The sequence below is a fragment of the Ochotona curzoniae genome, unplaced genomic scaffold (genome assembly GCF_017591425.1).
Source record: "Ochotona curzoniae isolate NIBS_2020 unplaced genomic scaffold, NIBS_Ocur_1.0 contig_883, whole genome shotgun sequence".
Lineage (NCBI taxonomy): Eukaryota > Metazoa > Chordata > Mammalia > Lagomorpha > Ochotonidae > Ochotona > Ochotona curzoniae.
In genome coordinates this window covers 68442571-68458819 of record NW_024466599.1, presented here as the reverse complement: position 1 = coordinate 68458819, position 16249 = coordinate 68442571, and the positions used below count along the sequence as shown (strand labels likewise).

General features: G+C 40.1%; 1 long non-coding RNA gene across 2 annotated transcripts in view; it reads left to right on the top strand.

Annotated features, from left to right (window-relative positions):
* The window catches only part of LOC121165186, a 62700-nt gene that overhangs the window by 6353 nt on the left and 40098 nt on the right, over window positions 1–16249 (top strand). Inside the window, exons 3-4 of one of the 2 annotated variants that reach the window (XR_005885202.1) lie at window positions 99–234; window positions 14476–14644. This is a non-coding gene — a long non-coding RNA (uncharacterized LOC121165186). The remainder of the gene's footprint in view (window positions 1–98; window positions 235–14475; window positions 14645–16249) is intronic. The other variant, XR_005885203.1, reaches the window with a different exon arrangement.

Sequence of the window (16249 nt, the reverse complement as noted above, 5' to 3'; positions counted from 1 at the left end):
ACTAAATGAATAAACTATCTATCTGTCATGATTTCCGTTGGAACAATTCATTTAAGATTATTGATCCTTAGTGCCGATTTGAACTTTCATTCTTGCAGTCTTCAATGCTCCAGCTGTAAAATCTCCTAAAATAATTTGCATCACCAGCTCTCAAAATGACCGAGGAGTCCTTTAAAATCGAGATTTTACTCTGAGGGGAAATGAATGTGAGAGCAGTTTGTAACAAGAGTAACTGTAAGTAAAATTTGAAGTGTTATTCAGAGGGATAAAATTCAGCAGGTAGATTTTTTTCCCCTCCATTTAGTATTGGTGGTGAAGTTTTTTGGGGGAGGGGCAAGATAAGATCAAAGTCAATGCTTCATCGATTTCTTCTTTCATTAAAAAAAATGCAAATAATATGTGTCTTGACAATCTTTCCACTACATCTCCAGGATATTTATAAATCTAAATGAGATGCTTTTACCTGGCTCAGAGGACAGTTTGTCCATTTTGTTATATTTTACTCCCCCAAAGACCAGTGGTAAGAAATGGATATTTATGATCTATGGCCAGTATCCAGTAGTAACGCTGACAATGGCTTTTTCTTGTAAGAACTGCTTGGGGAAGGGGAAAGGTCTTTAATAGTGCGGCACTTCTAAAACTAGTAAAATACTATTACTGCTTCAGTGATAAACTGCAATGGCTTGTTAGACATACAAATTAGATGACATTTGTTTAAAGACAATTTTGGGATAAGAATGAGAGATTTACATATGTAATTACCCTATTGATCAAGGTGAAAATGAGTAATTTACATTTGCTTAATCCTATTAGAGAGTATGTTACTATTTTTTATTTTTGGAATACTGGGAAGAGACTAGATTTTGCTGGTGGCTATAATTTCAGAGCAGTAGCTCTTTTTTATTTGAAATTTAGAATTCTTCATTTACGTTAAAAAGCACTCCAATTTGCTGGTTTACTCTTCAGATACTTGCAAGGACTGGCCTGGGCTGGGCAGAACCCAGGAGCTGGGAACTCAGGCCAGGTCTTCTGGCTGGTAGGAAGGGGATTGTTTGAGCCTTGTCTGCTTCCTGTCAGAATCTAGGTGGAAACTTGGAGTCAAGGGCTGTAGCTGAACTCTGAGATGCCGTGTGGGCATCCCAGCTGCAATTTTTCTGTGGTGATAGTTGTAAGGTTTGAGTTTGTGTTCAGAACCAGAAATCTACACAGAATACAATCCAGCTTAAAACAAGCCTTATTGGGGGCATTCCCAGACTTCACTGGTCCAGCGAGATTCACTGGTCCAGCAGACAGTGGGCCAGCAAAGTTGCACCCAGGAGCATGAAGTATCAATTTTGTTAGAGAGCTGCAAAGGTGGAGTTTAGGGGATGGAGTGGGTTCGTTTCAACCTTGGTGAATCCATACTTCACTGCTCAGCTGGGGAGGGGGCTGCATTCTGCAGGTGCGGCCATATCCCTTATCAGCCCCCTTTCTCAGCATCCTCTGGGCTGCCCCTCACCCACCCTGGCTGGGCCTTACTGTAGTGCTTCTTTTTATATTGACCAAATGAGGTGGGCTTTGGAGGGGTTTGGAGGGGAAGTAGGTAGGTACAGAACACTCAAGAGAACTGAAAATCAAATGCTCATTTCTTGTTAAATTTAGATAATAGTATTTCCAGGCTTTGGGGAACTTTGTATAGTCAGGACTTCTTTCCAGATCTTTGAGTTCAAACCTGAATGGTTTTAGTGTATACCTGGTGTATATCTGGTGACTGGCATACTAATTTTACCTAAAGAATAGAATTTGGCCAACCCACTAATTTTCACTGTTTCTTTTCTGATGTCATATCTACCATGAAATATTGGAATTGCTTAAGCACTTGAAAGTTGGTGTTTTCTTTTTTACAAATTATTCCATAGCAATAATTTCGGTATTTGTATCAGGCACCTCTTGTGCATTAGCAATAACTGTAAAATTAGTGGATTAAAATGACACATGTTATCTCATGATTTCTGTGGGTCTAAAATCTTGGCACGGATTAAGAGGATTCTCTGCTTCAGGGTGTCTCGTGACTTTGCAGTCCACCTGTCAGCCAGTGAAAGGATTTTACCTGAGAGCTTGACCGTTGAAGGATCTACTTCCAGGCTTAGGTGGTTGTTGGCAAGCTGTCATTTCCTGTAGCCTTTGAACTGAGGCTGTTCATTTGTTTTTGTCTCTTTGCCAAAGACCACACTCAGTTGCTTAACCACCTGGTTTGGTCTTACATAGCTGTTAAGTGTACAAGCCACAAGGCAACAGGGAGATGTGCTGGCAGGAGTGAAGTCATTATTACATACCTTGTTTGTGGAAGTGATACTCTTTTAGACTTCCCATGTTCTATACTTTTTTTTTTAATTTTTTTTTTATTGGAAAAGCAGATATACATAGAAGAGGAGAGAGAGAGAGAAAGCTTCCATCTGCTGGTTCACTTTCCCAAGTGGCTACAATGGCCAGAGCAGATCTGATCTGATCCGAAGCTAGGAACCAGGAATTTCTTTCCAGGTCTCCCATAATGGTGCAGGGTAATAAGGCCTTGGGCCACCCTCTACTGCTTTCTCAGACCACAAACAGGAAGCTGGATGGGAAGAGGAACAGCCAGAATATGAACCAGCACAAATATAGGATCCTGGTGGATGCAAGGTGAGGATTGAGCCATGAGGCTATTGTGCTCGGCCCATGTTCTGTAGTTTAGAAGCAAGTCATGAGTGCCAGGAGCTGAAGATAGCTCCAGAGTCTATTTTCAAGTCTGCCTTTCACAACATTATTTTTATTAATATTAAAATACATTGTTTTAGAAAGTATAATGTAGATAAGTTCCAAAAATATATATAAATTCTCCCTTACAGGTTAAAAACTTAATATTTTGACACAATTTTCTAGTGTTTTCTATTTTATATGTTACTATTTTTAATACTGTTTTGAAATACTCATTTTTTTAAAAGGCATATCTTATAGAGAGAGAGAAGGAGAGACAGAGGAAGAGCTCTTGAATCTGTTGCTTCACTTCCCAAATGACTACAATAGCTGAAGCTGAGCTGATCTGCAGCCAGGAGCCAAGAGCTTCTTCTGGGTCTTCTATGTGGGTGCAGAGGCCCAAGTATTTGAGCCATGCTCCACTGTTTTCCTAGGGCAGGGAGCCGGATTGGAAGTAGAGTATCTGGGGCACAAAATGGTGCCCATATAGGTTGCTGGCGCAAAAGGCAGAGGATTTGTTTGCTAGCCATGGGCTTATCCCCGTCTATGTTATAATTATTAAAATGAGCAAAAGTGTGGCCTTAATTTGATATACTATTATATATATAATCTTATTTAGTTAATTAAGCATTCTCACTAGTAAATACTTCCTATACTGTTTTATTTTATTTATTTATTTATTTTTTAAAGATTTATTTATTTATTGGAAAGTCAGATATACAGAGAGGAGGAGAGACAAAGAGAAAGATCTTCCGTCCGATGATTCACTCCCCAAGTGAGCGCAACGGCTGATGCTATGCCGATCCGAAGCCAGGAACCAGGAACTTCTTCCGGGTCTCCCACACGGGTCTCCCACACTGGTGCAGGGTCCCAAAGTTTTGGGCCATCCTCGACTGCTTTCCCAGGCCACAAGCAGGGAGCTGGATGGGAAATGGAGCTGCCGGGATTAGAACTGGCGCCCATATGGGATCCCGGCGCGTTCAAGGCAAGGACTTTAGCCACTAGGCCACGCCGCTGGGCCCTCTATACTGTTTTAAATGGCTGCATAAACTTATGATCAAGTCATGGTTTATTTAATCAAGAGATCAGCAAGCTTTTCATGTAAAAGAAAGATAATAAATACATTAGACTTTAGTACCATGCCATTTACCTCAGTTTTTAATCTAATTCTACTACTGTAGTATGAAAACATCTATCGATCGTGTGTCCATGAATGGAATATGGTTGTTTTCTAATGAAACTTTTTAATGGACCCAGCACAATGGCTCCGTGGCTAAATGCTTGCCTTGTAAGCACTGGGATTCCATATGGGCACCAGTTTGTGTCCCAGCTTCTCCACTTTCCATCCAGTTCCATATTTGTGACCTGAGAAAGCAATCGAGGATGACCCAAGGCCTTGGGACACTCCTGGCTCCTGGCTTCAGCTGAACTCAGCTCTGGCTATTATGGCCACTTAGGGAATGAATCAGCAAATGGAAGATCTTCCTCACTCTGTCTCTCCTGCTCTCTGTAAATCTGCTGTTCCAAGAAAAGTAAATCTTAAAAAATAAATAGTTCACGTAACATTTTACATTAATATTGTAAGAATTTATGTCAGGGATTGACATTTGGTGTAGCAGTTACGATGCTGATTGGGATGCCTGCATCTCATATTGAGGTTCCTGAAGTTGTCTTGTCTTCACTCCTGATTGCCACTTTCTCCTGGTGCTAAGCAGCAGGTGATGGCACAAGTACTTGGATTCCTTCCACCCAGATGGGAACTCAGACTGAGTTCTTGTCTCCCCGCTTCAGCCTGGCCTAGCCCTTGCTTTTGCAAGACAGCTGAGGAGTGAACCAGTAGATTTCCATCTCTGCCTTCCTATGATAAATAAAACTAAGTTTAAAAAAAATTGTGTCAAATGTGTTGTTTGTCTCAGTTTGGATATCCTACGAGAATCTGCCCTGCTGAAATGACAGCCAAATAGAGGCAAGACTGAGAGGTGACTATTAAGAATCAGTAACACTATGATAGTACCTGCTATACAGAAGATTACTGATTGGAAGACTGACTGGTAAAACCTGCCTGTTTGGCATCTTTACACTCAGAGCAGTAGGTTGGCAGTATAAGCATTTGCTAGTACTTAAGGAAAGGTGTTTATGTCCAGGAAGGAAGCTTTTGGATGTTTTGTGAATGGACAAAATTGAAATTAAAAATTTTAAATCTATATTTCTGTACATATGCACAGATACATCTCTGTATCTTTCAATGTTAGATTCTGTGTTTTTCCTAAAAGTGTGATAGGCTTGTGTTTTAATTGTTATTAAAATGTTTTCTTATTTCTTTCTGTCCTTTTGAAGTCCAGACTCTTTGGCATGCTGTTTATGTTTCAGCAACAATTATCTTTGTTTATATTTTTAATCTCATGTGATAATGCTATCTCATAGAAAATAAAACTATAGTAGCAACTAAGAATTTTAAAATTTATGTTCTTGGTATTGGAATAAGTGCTTTGAATTAGATACTATTATTACTATTTATTGTTTAGAAATATTTGGGAGGCAGTCTGTCAGGGGAAGGGAGAGAAGGAAAGAGAGGCACTTACATAGAGAGACATTTTCTGTCTCTTGCCACATTTGTGGCTTTGTCTTAGAAAAAGATGTTCTCCATGTTGATTTGGAGGAGCTTTAAGAATTCTGTTGCCTTTAGCACTCTGTTTATTTTAAGTAGTGGTAATGGAAATGAGTTTAGAACAACTTATTGGTCTTCCTCTTTTGGACATTTGGAAAATGTTAGAATGCCCAAACAGGAAATATAGCTCCCTACACAATATTTCATTGAATATTAAAAGTCTTAAGTTGTCTTGCTTTGAATTGATGATCTATGGAAGTATATGTATATTATTTTTATACTCTATGGTAAAATATAACAATAGTAATTCAGGGTTCCAAGGACAGTAATATATTGCCAACTCTAATGTCTTTAATGAAATGAAAGTCTCATTGGAAAATAATGAGGAACTAATGACTTAAGCAATAAACTTACATTACTATACTCTGCAAAAGAAATGGCAGGAGCATTTCCTCTTCTGAGTAGCTTTTCATCCTGTGTGTTAGAGGAACTGATTTGGGTGTTGGAGAACAGCCGAAGTTTATTTGGGAGAATACTATGGTGATCCCAAGTGTTGAGATTTCTGTATCGTTGCTATTGTGTAAGAAGTCACTTTAAGCTATATTAAGGATGCTAGTGCACCACTGTGTTCATGATTCCTAGGGTAATATGTGGCATCTTAAGAACCTTCTGAACTCATAAACTTGTCACTCCTAATTAAAAGACCCTAATTTAAATAGCAGGTTCCAGAGCAGCATTGTGGCAGGTTGAGCCACTGCCTGGGATGCTAGCATCCCTTCTAACTCCCTGCTAACATGCCTGGGAAAGCAGTGGAATATGGCTCCAGTGTTTAGATCCCTGCACACACACGGGGATCTGGATGAAGCTCCTAGCTCCTGGCTTCCGCTTGGCCCAGCCTGGACATTGTGGCCAGTTGGAGAGTGGAGCAGTGGATGGAAGGGCTCTACCTCTCCCTGTCTCTTTTTCTGTGTCACCTTTCAAATAAATAAAGTAAGTCTTTAAAAAAATAAATAGCTAGTATAACTTTGCCTTACTCCCTCTTCCACCAAGTAGAGGAAATTCCCTTAAAAGAAATCATTTTGTGGACCATACCACTGTCAGTTTTTCGCACGGTGGAATCTATCTTATGTGTCCATTAAGTCCACTTTCCACTTAGTTCAAGAATACCTGGCAAAGGAACTGTTTGTTGGTTGTTATTTTCCTCCATCACCTGAACTGTATGAAAGTATGTGACATGTTCGTTATATTTAGTCACAAAATATACAGAAGCCAAAAGTTTGATGTGTCTAAAATTTTATCTTCCCTTTGTCTTTTTCTTTTTTTTTCTGGGGAGTTTCCTGCTGCAGCCGATTCCTAAGGTCATGGAGTTGGGGCTTACACTTAAACACTTGGTTTCTGTTTTTTATCTTTTTGGATAATAACTCCACTAGGTAGTTTGTTTTGGTTTGGCCGCTTCCCAAAATGCTGTCACTTGACTGTATGCATGGTGAATCCTGGCTCGTCCCATAGGAATTAGACCTCAGTGTCTTGGACCATCTAAAAATTAAGAAATGGTGTTTTTCAATTCTATAAAAACTGTAGTCAGGAATCATAGGTAAGAGGTAGAGAGCCCAGTGCTATGGCTCAGTAGCTAAATTCTTGCTTTGTACATGCCAGGATCCCGTATGGATGCCAGTTCATGCCCCAGCTGCTCTACTTCCCATCCAGCTCCCTGCTTGTAGCCTGAGAAAGTGGTGGAAGATGTTCAAGGGCTTGGGACCCAGAAGAATTTCCTGGCTCCTGGCTTTGGACAGGCTCAGGTCTGGCTGTTGTGACTACTTGGGGAGTAAACTAGTGAGTGGGAGATCTTTCTCTCTCTGAATCTGATCTGCCTTTCCAATAAAAATAATTATGTTTATAGAAGTATAGTAAAAATATTACTTACAATTTAGGCATCAGGATCCATAGGACATTACAATGTAGCTATGGAGAACATTCAAAAACTATTGTGCATCTACCCACACATCACTTTAAAAAATCTATATATCGGGAAGGAAGGGAACTTGGGGAGGGGGATGGGAAATCCCAGGGCCAATGGAACTGTACCATAAAACAATAATAAAAAATAAATTAAATAAATAAATTGAAGAAGAATCTATATAATATCAAACATTATTGTTTGGTATGGTTGAAAGAGAATATGTTCTAGTTAGTCCAACATTGGGTCAACATATATTTTACAAGATATATTAGTGAACTTAACTAAAGTATGCCTAATTCTAATGTAAATGTAATGTAATATAATGTAAATGTAAATTTTTATAGGGATTTTATTCTTTTAACAGATTCATTGTGATTTATGGACAGTTCTTTCTTTTTAAAAAGATTTATTTATTTATTTGAAAGGCAGAGAAAGAGAAAAAGATCTTTCATCCAGTGGCTCACTGCCCAAATGGCTGTAGTGGTTGAAATTGAAACAGTTCAAATCCAGGAGCCAAGAGCTGCTTCTGGGTCTCCAGTGTGGATACAGAGGCCCCAGCACCTGTTCCACCCTCTGCTGTTTTCCCAGATACACTAACAAGGAGCTGGATGGGAAGTAGAGTAGCAAGAATTCAAAGAAGTACCATAAGGAATGCTGGTACCGTTGAGGGTGTTGTAAGGAAATGAATTTCTTGTGAAATATACAACCTGAAGGAAAGAAAACTTCCAGAAAGATGGGAGCAATTGCAAATTAATTTTCTAGCAAATGATAATCTTACTCTGGCCCTAATGAATCAAACATCTTCACTTTAACGGTGTAGAGGCACAAATGGATTTATGTTCAATGATTTGATGTTCTCCATTTGTTGCTTAAGTTGATTGTCATTTTGATCATTTAAAAACATTTTTTATTTTTTTATTGGAAAGGTAGATATGCAGAGGAGAGACAGACAGGAAGATCTTCAGTCCAATGATTCACTCCCCAAGTGAGCGCAATGGCTGATGCTATGCCGATCCGAAGCCAGGAGACTCTTCCGGGTCTCCCACGTGGGTGCAGGGTCCCAAAGCTTTGGGCTGTCCTCGACTGCTTTCCCGGGCCACAGGCAGGGAGATGGATGGGAAGCGGGGCTGCCGGGATAGAACCGGCGCCCATATGGGATCCCGGGCGTGCAAGGCGAGGACCTTAACCACTGCGCCATCTCGCCGGGCCCAAAAAATATTTTTATAAGAAAGGCAGAGAGAAGGAGAGATAGAAAGATCTCCCATCTGATGTTTCATTCCCTAAATGGCCACAACAGCTGGAGCTGAGTCAATTTGAAACCAGGAGCCTTCTCCGGGGTTCCCACATGAGTGCGAGATTCAAAGGACTTGGGCTATCCTCCAGAGCTGGATGGGAAGTGAAGCAGCCAGGACATTAAGTGGTGCCCATGTGGGATGCTGACCCTTAAAGATAGAGGATTAGCCACTGAGCCACAGTGCATGCCCCAGCCATTTTGGAAAGCAGCATATTGTTTGTGTGGCGTGTTGAGAAGTTTGGGACCCTAAAATGAAGATTTCCAGTTCTGTGCTTACTACTCACTTACTTTGTGTCCCTGGGAATGTTTTCTCAAGCTGCACAAACCAGTGATGGTAAAATACTTTGTTCACTGTGTTCACTGCTGTTGCTTTACATTAGATTCCTGCTGGATTCACGAGGACAAGGCAAAAATAGACAATTGATCACCAATCTCTACCTTCCATAATCCCCAAGTTATTTCTCTCCCATTCAATAGATGAGTGAGCGTTGAATGCAGAACAGAGACTAAAGTAGAATAAACCATCAAGGAAGACACTCCCAGGAATTGCTAGGTTGCCTTCTTTGGGACACTTTATACAGATTTCCATTAGCTCTGTCAAGAAAAGAGGACACTGTTCCCTTATCGCATTTCATGTTTTATATCTAAGAGCTATTTCCCGATCCTTATCTCACCTCTCAGTGTAGCTAGGTGTTGCCCTGAGTTTAGTGTACTCAGCTTACAGAAACGCTGTTCTTTGAATGAAATTCCAACCATTGGGGCTACATAACTGATCAAGGCTGTCTAAGTTATTCCATATTCAATTTAAACTTAAATATTTTGTTAGTATAACTCTAATTAGGTACTGGTATTTATTTGTATGAATTAATTTCTTTTGACTGATTTGTAATCTCAGCTCCCTAATTAGTATTCTAGTATTAAAGTGCCTTTTATTTTTCATACAATGTTTTTCCATTTTTCATAGCATGTTGAAGAGTACTTAAGTGTTTATTCTCCAGGAACCTTTTCTGTAAAAGTGAAGTATGTGCTACACATATGTACGTCTACTGTGTTGGTGTATGGAAATACTAGGATTGCCAAATAAAGAACTGAGATTGAACTGGAAGATTCAAGTGTCTTATCTGATGTTAGCTCATTCTCTGCTCTCATGATCTATTAGATCATTTGGAAAATGTCTGCAGTGGCCAGAGCTGAGCCAATCTGAAGCCAGGAACCAGGAGCTTCTTGAGGTTCTTCTATGTGGGTGCGGGGTCTCAAGGCTTTGGGCCATCTTCAACTACTTTACCAGGCCACAGCAGGGAGGTGGATGGGAAGTAGAGCAACTGGGGCATGACCCAGAGCCCATTTGGGATTCTGGCACATGCAAGAAGAGGATCTAGCCCCTAGGCCATCACACTGGGTCTGATGCTGCTTGACTTTACCATATATTATAAACCCTTTTTTCTTCCTCTCTCCCTATCTCTGATTCTGCCTTTCAAATAAGTAAGATAAATACGTTTAAAAGATGGGGCAGGAAAGGCAGGTGCTGGCATTGTGGCATAATATATGTGACTACCATATGTGATGCTGGCATCCCATGTCTGTTCAAATCCTGGCTGTTCCACTTCTAGTCCACCTTCCTGCTAATGTGCCTGGGAAACCAATGGAGGATGGTCCCAATGCTTGGGCCTCTGTACCCACGTGAAAGACTTGGATGAAGCTTCTGACTCCTGGGTTTGGCCTAAGCCCTGGTCATTGCGACCACTTGGGAATAAGCCAGAAGATGGAAACCTTTCTCTATGTGATTTTGAATGTTTCCATCATTTAATTTTTTTAAAATGTTTTGAAGAGCTAGATGTGTTTATCTTGATTGGAAATTGGAAAATGTCTACATGTACCAAACCATCACATGGTACCTCCTAGATATGTCTACTTCTTATGTGCCTTAAAATCTCTTTTTAAAATGCCACAAAATGTTACACATGTATTAGTATCAGGATTGTTTCTTTAATATTGTTTCTACACAGGTAAGAAGCCAAAAATAGCAAGTAAAGTAGAATTTTTAATATAGTTAAAATGCATATGTACATGAAAGGTGCTAGTTTTATTTTAACAGAAAGTTACACGCTTTAACTTGAACTTCCCTTAAGCAATTTGAATAATGTTACATTCCTGAAATGTATTATTTCACTTACTTGTATTGCATTCACGAAAGACTACAAATGTAACCAAATCAATAAACGATGATTCTCTAGTCATTAAACAGGACTGAGATATCATGAATCAAAGAAAGAATGTTCTGAAGGAAAGAGAGAGGAACCCTAAAGCCCTGAGCATGTGAGAAATTCAGGAATAGAATGGAGTGGAATGGTCCCCTAAGTGGAGGGTTGGGATGAGAAGAGAAAAAATTGAGGAAGCGGCTCATAATCAGACCAAGTTAAGATCTCCTATGATACTGAAAGGGTTTGGGGTTTCTTTTCTTGTTTTAATTAATTAATTAATTAATTCTGATACAATTTAGTTGGCACTGGGCTCTTCTTCTGCCTCCCACCAATTCCCACTCCTCCCCCCTGTTCTCCCCTCCAGGTTCATAATGTGTGTCCTTCATGAATTTTCGGGTTTGGGGTTCTTAAAGGGCACTAGGAAGCCTTTGAAACATCTGAGGCAGAGCAATGAGAAGTTCAGACTGTGTTTTTACAAACCTCTCTCAGCTTACTATGGGGAGAATGAATTGAGTGGGTCAGGAGCAGTAGGACAAAAGCCAATTAAAATTTTGGTCCCTTGGTGGCCTGGGCCAGGGAGTTAGCAGTGGACATGGAGAGATGGGCATAGCATTGAGATTCACTTGGGCACGGAACTTACAGAGGTTGTGATGTATGGAATGAGGGAGGAAATCAAGGATTGAGTGATGAATCCATGACTTTGTCCATATATACCCTCTCGCTCAAGGTTGCTTTTGCTTATACTAAAAACTGAGACTCTGAAATCTTAACACCATCAAACAGCAATAAAAAATAACTAAAGAAATGTAGGAAATAATGTATGCATTGTTTTACAAAATATTGTGAATCATGCTTAGAATTCTGAACACTGGATCCTAACAGTGGCTTTTGGCCAAAATCAGTAAAATTAAACATGCACATTAGGTATATAATGAGCCAGATTGTGGGTCATTTAGAAAAATGTATTGAAAAACGTTGCTGTCTCTTGAACCAGTTCAAATTGTAATATAAGTTCTACTAGTCCAGCTAATTTTGTATGCATAGAAAGTGGTACAACTCCACAGGAAATATAAATTTTTCATTGACTAGCAGCCTGTAACTGCTTTAAGTGTAATTATACATTTTTCATTTAGGATCAATTTCACAAAATCATTTTTATGACCTCAGGCTGCCTTCTTAATAATCGGGTACAGCTAATTTATTAGGGTTTGCATGTGTCGGTGTTGGTGTCATTCTTGGCTACATTTCATTTAGCAACAGGCTCCATGTAGAAATGGAGAGGACTGTCTGGTTTCTACTGTTGTGGATCCATTGAGCCTTTTTTTGTTTCTCAGTAATACCATTTTTGTAGGAAGCACATGATAACTTGCTCTTAAAACAGCTCAGTAGACAAATAGGATATTTTCCATTTAATTCTAGATGCACCCTCAGAACATAATTAAATCCAGTCACTCTCACTTGGAGCACCATGACTAATTCATGACATTTAGGCATAATGAGGTTCTAGGTTTTGGAAAATTTTTAGTTCTTTGCTAATATATATATATATATATATTTTATTAAAGGAAAATATCCCATTGAGTCATTTTATGCCAAAATTAAAGTGAAGGAGGGCAGAGTATGGGTGGCCATGTCACTGCATAGAAGGAACTGAATACATACTTAATGTGCTTATTTGAGCTTGCATTTCCTCAGGGGCTTGCCTTCCTTAATTAGATATGAAGTAGAACTTTGACTCCAGTGACTGGGGTCTAGACTTTAAGGATACAGGTGTTTTGGTGAAGTAGGTAGCTGAGTTGTCCAGGGAAGCTCTAGGTGCAGATCCCATACTTGATTGCCCTTTGGTACTAATAATCTTGGTTCTTCAGTCTACTTTGTATGAGAATTACAGGCATTCATCCCTTCTTAAGGATGTCAATGAGGCAGCATTTTAGATGCTAAATATGGGAACAATAATATTTGTCTTCCATGTTCCAAAAGAGCATAAGAGGTGAGAGATTGCCTTTGCAAAACCTTGGCAGCATGATAGCATTCTGTGATTAGTGGACCTGAGCAAAAGTGCCTTTATGCTGATTAGAACATGTGGGCTAGACCCATTGGCCATGATACTTTGCATACATTGGAGCTATTGGGGAGAACTTTGTTGAATGGCGAGAGCATCTTAAAAAGACTTTATTGGTGGAACTGGACATGGTCAATTGGATAGTAGTGATACCAGTTTGACAGCTGAAACAGTTTGTACTAGAAAAACAAGTTTGGGACCAGGTGATGAAGCCCTGAATGCTGCTGGCGTGAGGCATCTGGCCAGAAGACTGGTGAGCCTTTCAAGATTTCCACATTAGAGAGAGCAGCATGATCCAACTGACCTTTAGAAAGTTTAATTCAGTAGCAGGGCTTGTAGTTAGTTGGTGAATGGAAACAATCAGACCTGAATCTAAGATTTGTAGGCCATTGCACTTCCCCAGAGGAGAGGTTGAAAGGACAGGGCTTTGGGAAGCATATGGTGAATTCTCATACACTCATATTGTCGAATGGTGAGAGCATTTAAAAAAAACTTTTTTTGGTGAAAGTGGAATTGATCAATTGGATAGTAGTGATAACAGTTTGATAGCTGAAAAGGATTTGACTCATAGTAAGTTTTTTAAAATGTTTCTTGAATGGGTAAGTGAATGTTGTTGAGCAGACTACAGGTTCCCTGCAGAACCTCTGTACCACTCAGATGCCTCACTGTGTGTGAGATAAAAGTCGAGATAGAGGAAAAGGGAGAAAAAGAGGGGCAGGTAGAGAGGGAAAGAGGCAGAGGACGATGGCAGCCTCGATTGAGACCTCTTAGCCACTACATCAAGAGACAGCCCCTGGAACAGTGTACGATTGTGGGTCTTGTTAGTCACACCAGGGAGAGAGGACCTCTTGAAGGGGTTCATGTAGCAGTAGCTTGAGGGCAATACCATACTTGTTTCCGTGGTTTAGTCCACCGGGACTAGACCTGGGAGAACTGAGAGATGAGACCTTGTAATTACATGAAACACTGTCTTAACAAAGTGCAGTGTGTGCTCACACTTTATGGTCAACGTGCTGGCTATCCAGAAGTGAACAGTGATCATGCTTATGAAACAAGCAAAGGACAGTGTGATAGCTACCTTGACACACCTGATGGCAAACCAACCATGTCCTGTATGTGTGGAGGCAAGACAGAGAGGAGGCTTGTGGATTCAGTTGGAGTCCTATTGCAAAAAGCTTCATCTTCCCAGGAACTTGGATCCTCATGTAACAAGGATGGCAGTATTGCAAAAGTTTAAATCAGAGGAGCAAAAAAGTTTATGCAGTATGTTTTAGAAGCATAACATGATTGGCATATGTATGAAATTGGAGAGGAAAAAACCAAAGCTGAGAAACCACTAATAATGGCATTGCCATGCCCAAGGAAGTAGTACAACAGGCAGTAGGTCATTTGTCAGGATTTTCCTGTCTGTGATTGTATTTGTGGGGATGTAATTAGACCCATGATGCAATTAGAGATGAAAAATGGCAAAGTTCTATATTTACAGCACAGTCCAGTAAGTTATGAGGTTAATTATGCCCATCAACGAATCACAAATTGAAATTTTTGGGTTTTGTGATCTAGCAGAATTGCATCTCCTTATGTTTTGTTCTTTGTCAAAAGGAATGTTTTTGTTTTATCTTGCTTTCCTTTTTTTAGAAGTTGAGCTGGAATCACATAAAAACATACTGACAGATTATTTACTGGCAAAACACTAATAAGATGGGCCTCTAGTGCCTGGAAGGGGCCAGTTTATCCATCAAGACACCTAAATTGCACCCAAAGAGGAAGTTAAGAGCCTGAAGAATTGAACTCACCTTCATAGAGGGTAATAAACATACATGCTGTCAAGCTTTGCTTAGATGCAGTGTGAAAATTGTTACTTATTTAGCTTGTTAAAAAGTGATTCTTTCCCTTTTCTAGCACCTGCTTCATATTACCACAATGCTGGGATGGCCTAGGTGCAACTTGAGTTTAATCAGGGTTAAGTATATGGGGTACTTTTCTAAACATGGGTTTCAGCAGAAAATTCTGAGAATTTTTGGTTAAAACCTAGAAAAAGTCATCACTTTTCCTTTATCATTGTTTTCCTGCATGAATCTCTGGTTTCTGTGATATCAGCATTGCGAACTTTGCATTAGTCCTGGCCGAAGAAGTTGCCTAGTTTGTACATTATTATGAATAGGAAATGGAATTTTCTGATTATTGGCTGAGGAAGCATTACTAGTTCTGGGTCACTGCTAAGTTGGAGATACCACCTGTAAGAGAAACCTCACGCAAAGCCTTTCGGCTAGGGCTTGGGACAGTCATTCTGTAAGGGCCAGGTAATTAGTTTTATGCTTTGTGGATCATATGGCTTCTGTCATGACTACTCAGCTCTGCCCTTGTAACAGGGAAAGCAGCCTTGGATAATACTTAAGCAAAGCAGTATTGTTGTGCTCCAATAAAACTTGCATATTTACACAAAGGGCAGGAGCAAGATGTGGCCTGTGACCTGTAGTTTGCAAAGTGCTGGTCAGTAGTTAATATTAGAGAAGTAGGTGGAGATGCTTGCACTATGAGACTATTCTGTTATACTTTCCCTCCTAGCTTTTCATCATGTTTGCCTCTTGCTACCTTTCCACAGCCTGTTTTAAGACCTGAATGCCATGTCGATGTGAATAAAGGAAGTAGCAAAAGTCATTATGAGTATACCAGCAGGTATTTGTTGATGGATCTAGTGAATGCTAATCATGATGAACACATAAAAGTGAATATTTAAAGTGCAGCTGAAAAATTTGTATTCTCCTGATGTATCCAAAAGGATCTTAGCCAAAAGGCCGAGAAGCGATCCTGATGTATCCAAAAGGAGATTGATCAGTGTTCCATTGACCTTCCAGGTCTGGTTTTACCATTGTCTAGAGACTATGATCTTACTCTTTAAACTAGTATCTGTTAGTCTGTCCTTCTAGTTTTTTCAGAGCATAGAACATTCATTGTGTTAGAAACCTCTTTTGCACCTGTTCATGTGTTTTCTGTGTTGCCTATATCTTATTCCAGTTCCGTAGGCTTTGAGTGCATTTGTCCATGTACAACTTGATAACCCATTTCCCCCTTTTCTCTTGCTCCATCAACCTCTGTGTTCCACAGTCAGTGCTTTGTGGTTAACACTGCCATGGAAACCCAGGCCCACTTCTCCACAACCCATAAGCAGTGAACATCCAAGAAAGGGGCACGAGTAGGAATGGATAATTTTTTAAAATGTGTTTGTTTTGAGAGGCAGAAGGAAAGAGAGAGGTGTGCTGAGAGAGACTCCATCTGCTGGTGCATTATCCAGATGCCTTCAGTGGCTGGGGCTGGGCAGGGCTCTGCTGAATCAGGGAGTCTGGAATTGAGCCTGTGTCTCACATTGGTGGCAGGAACCCAATTACGGAAACCATCACTGATGCCTGCC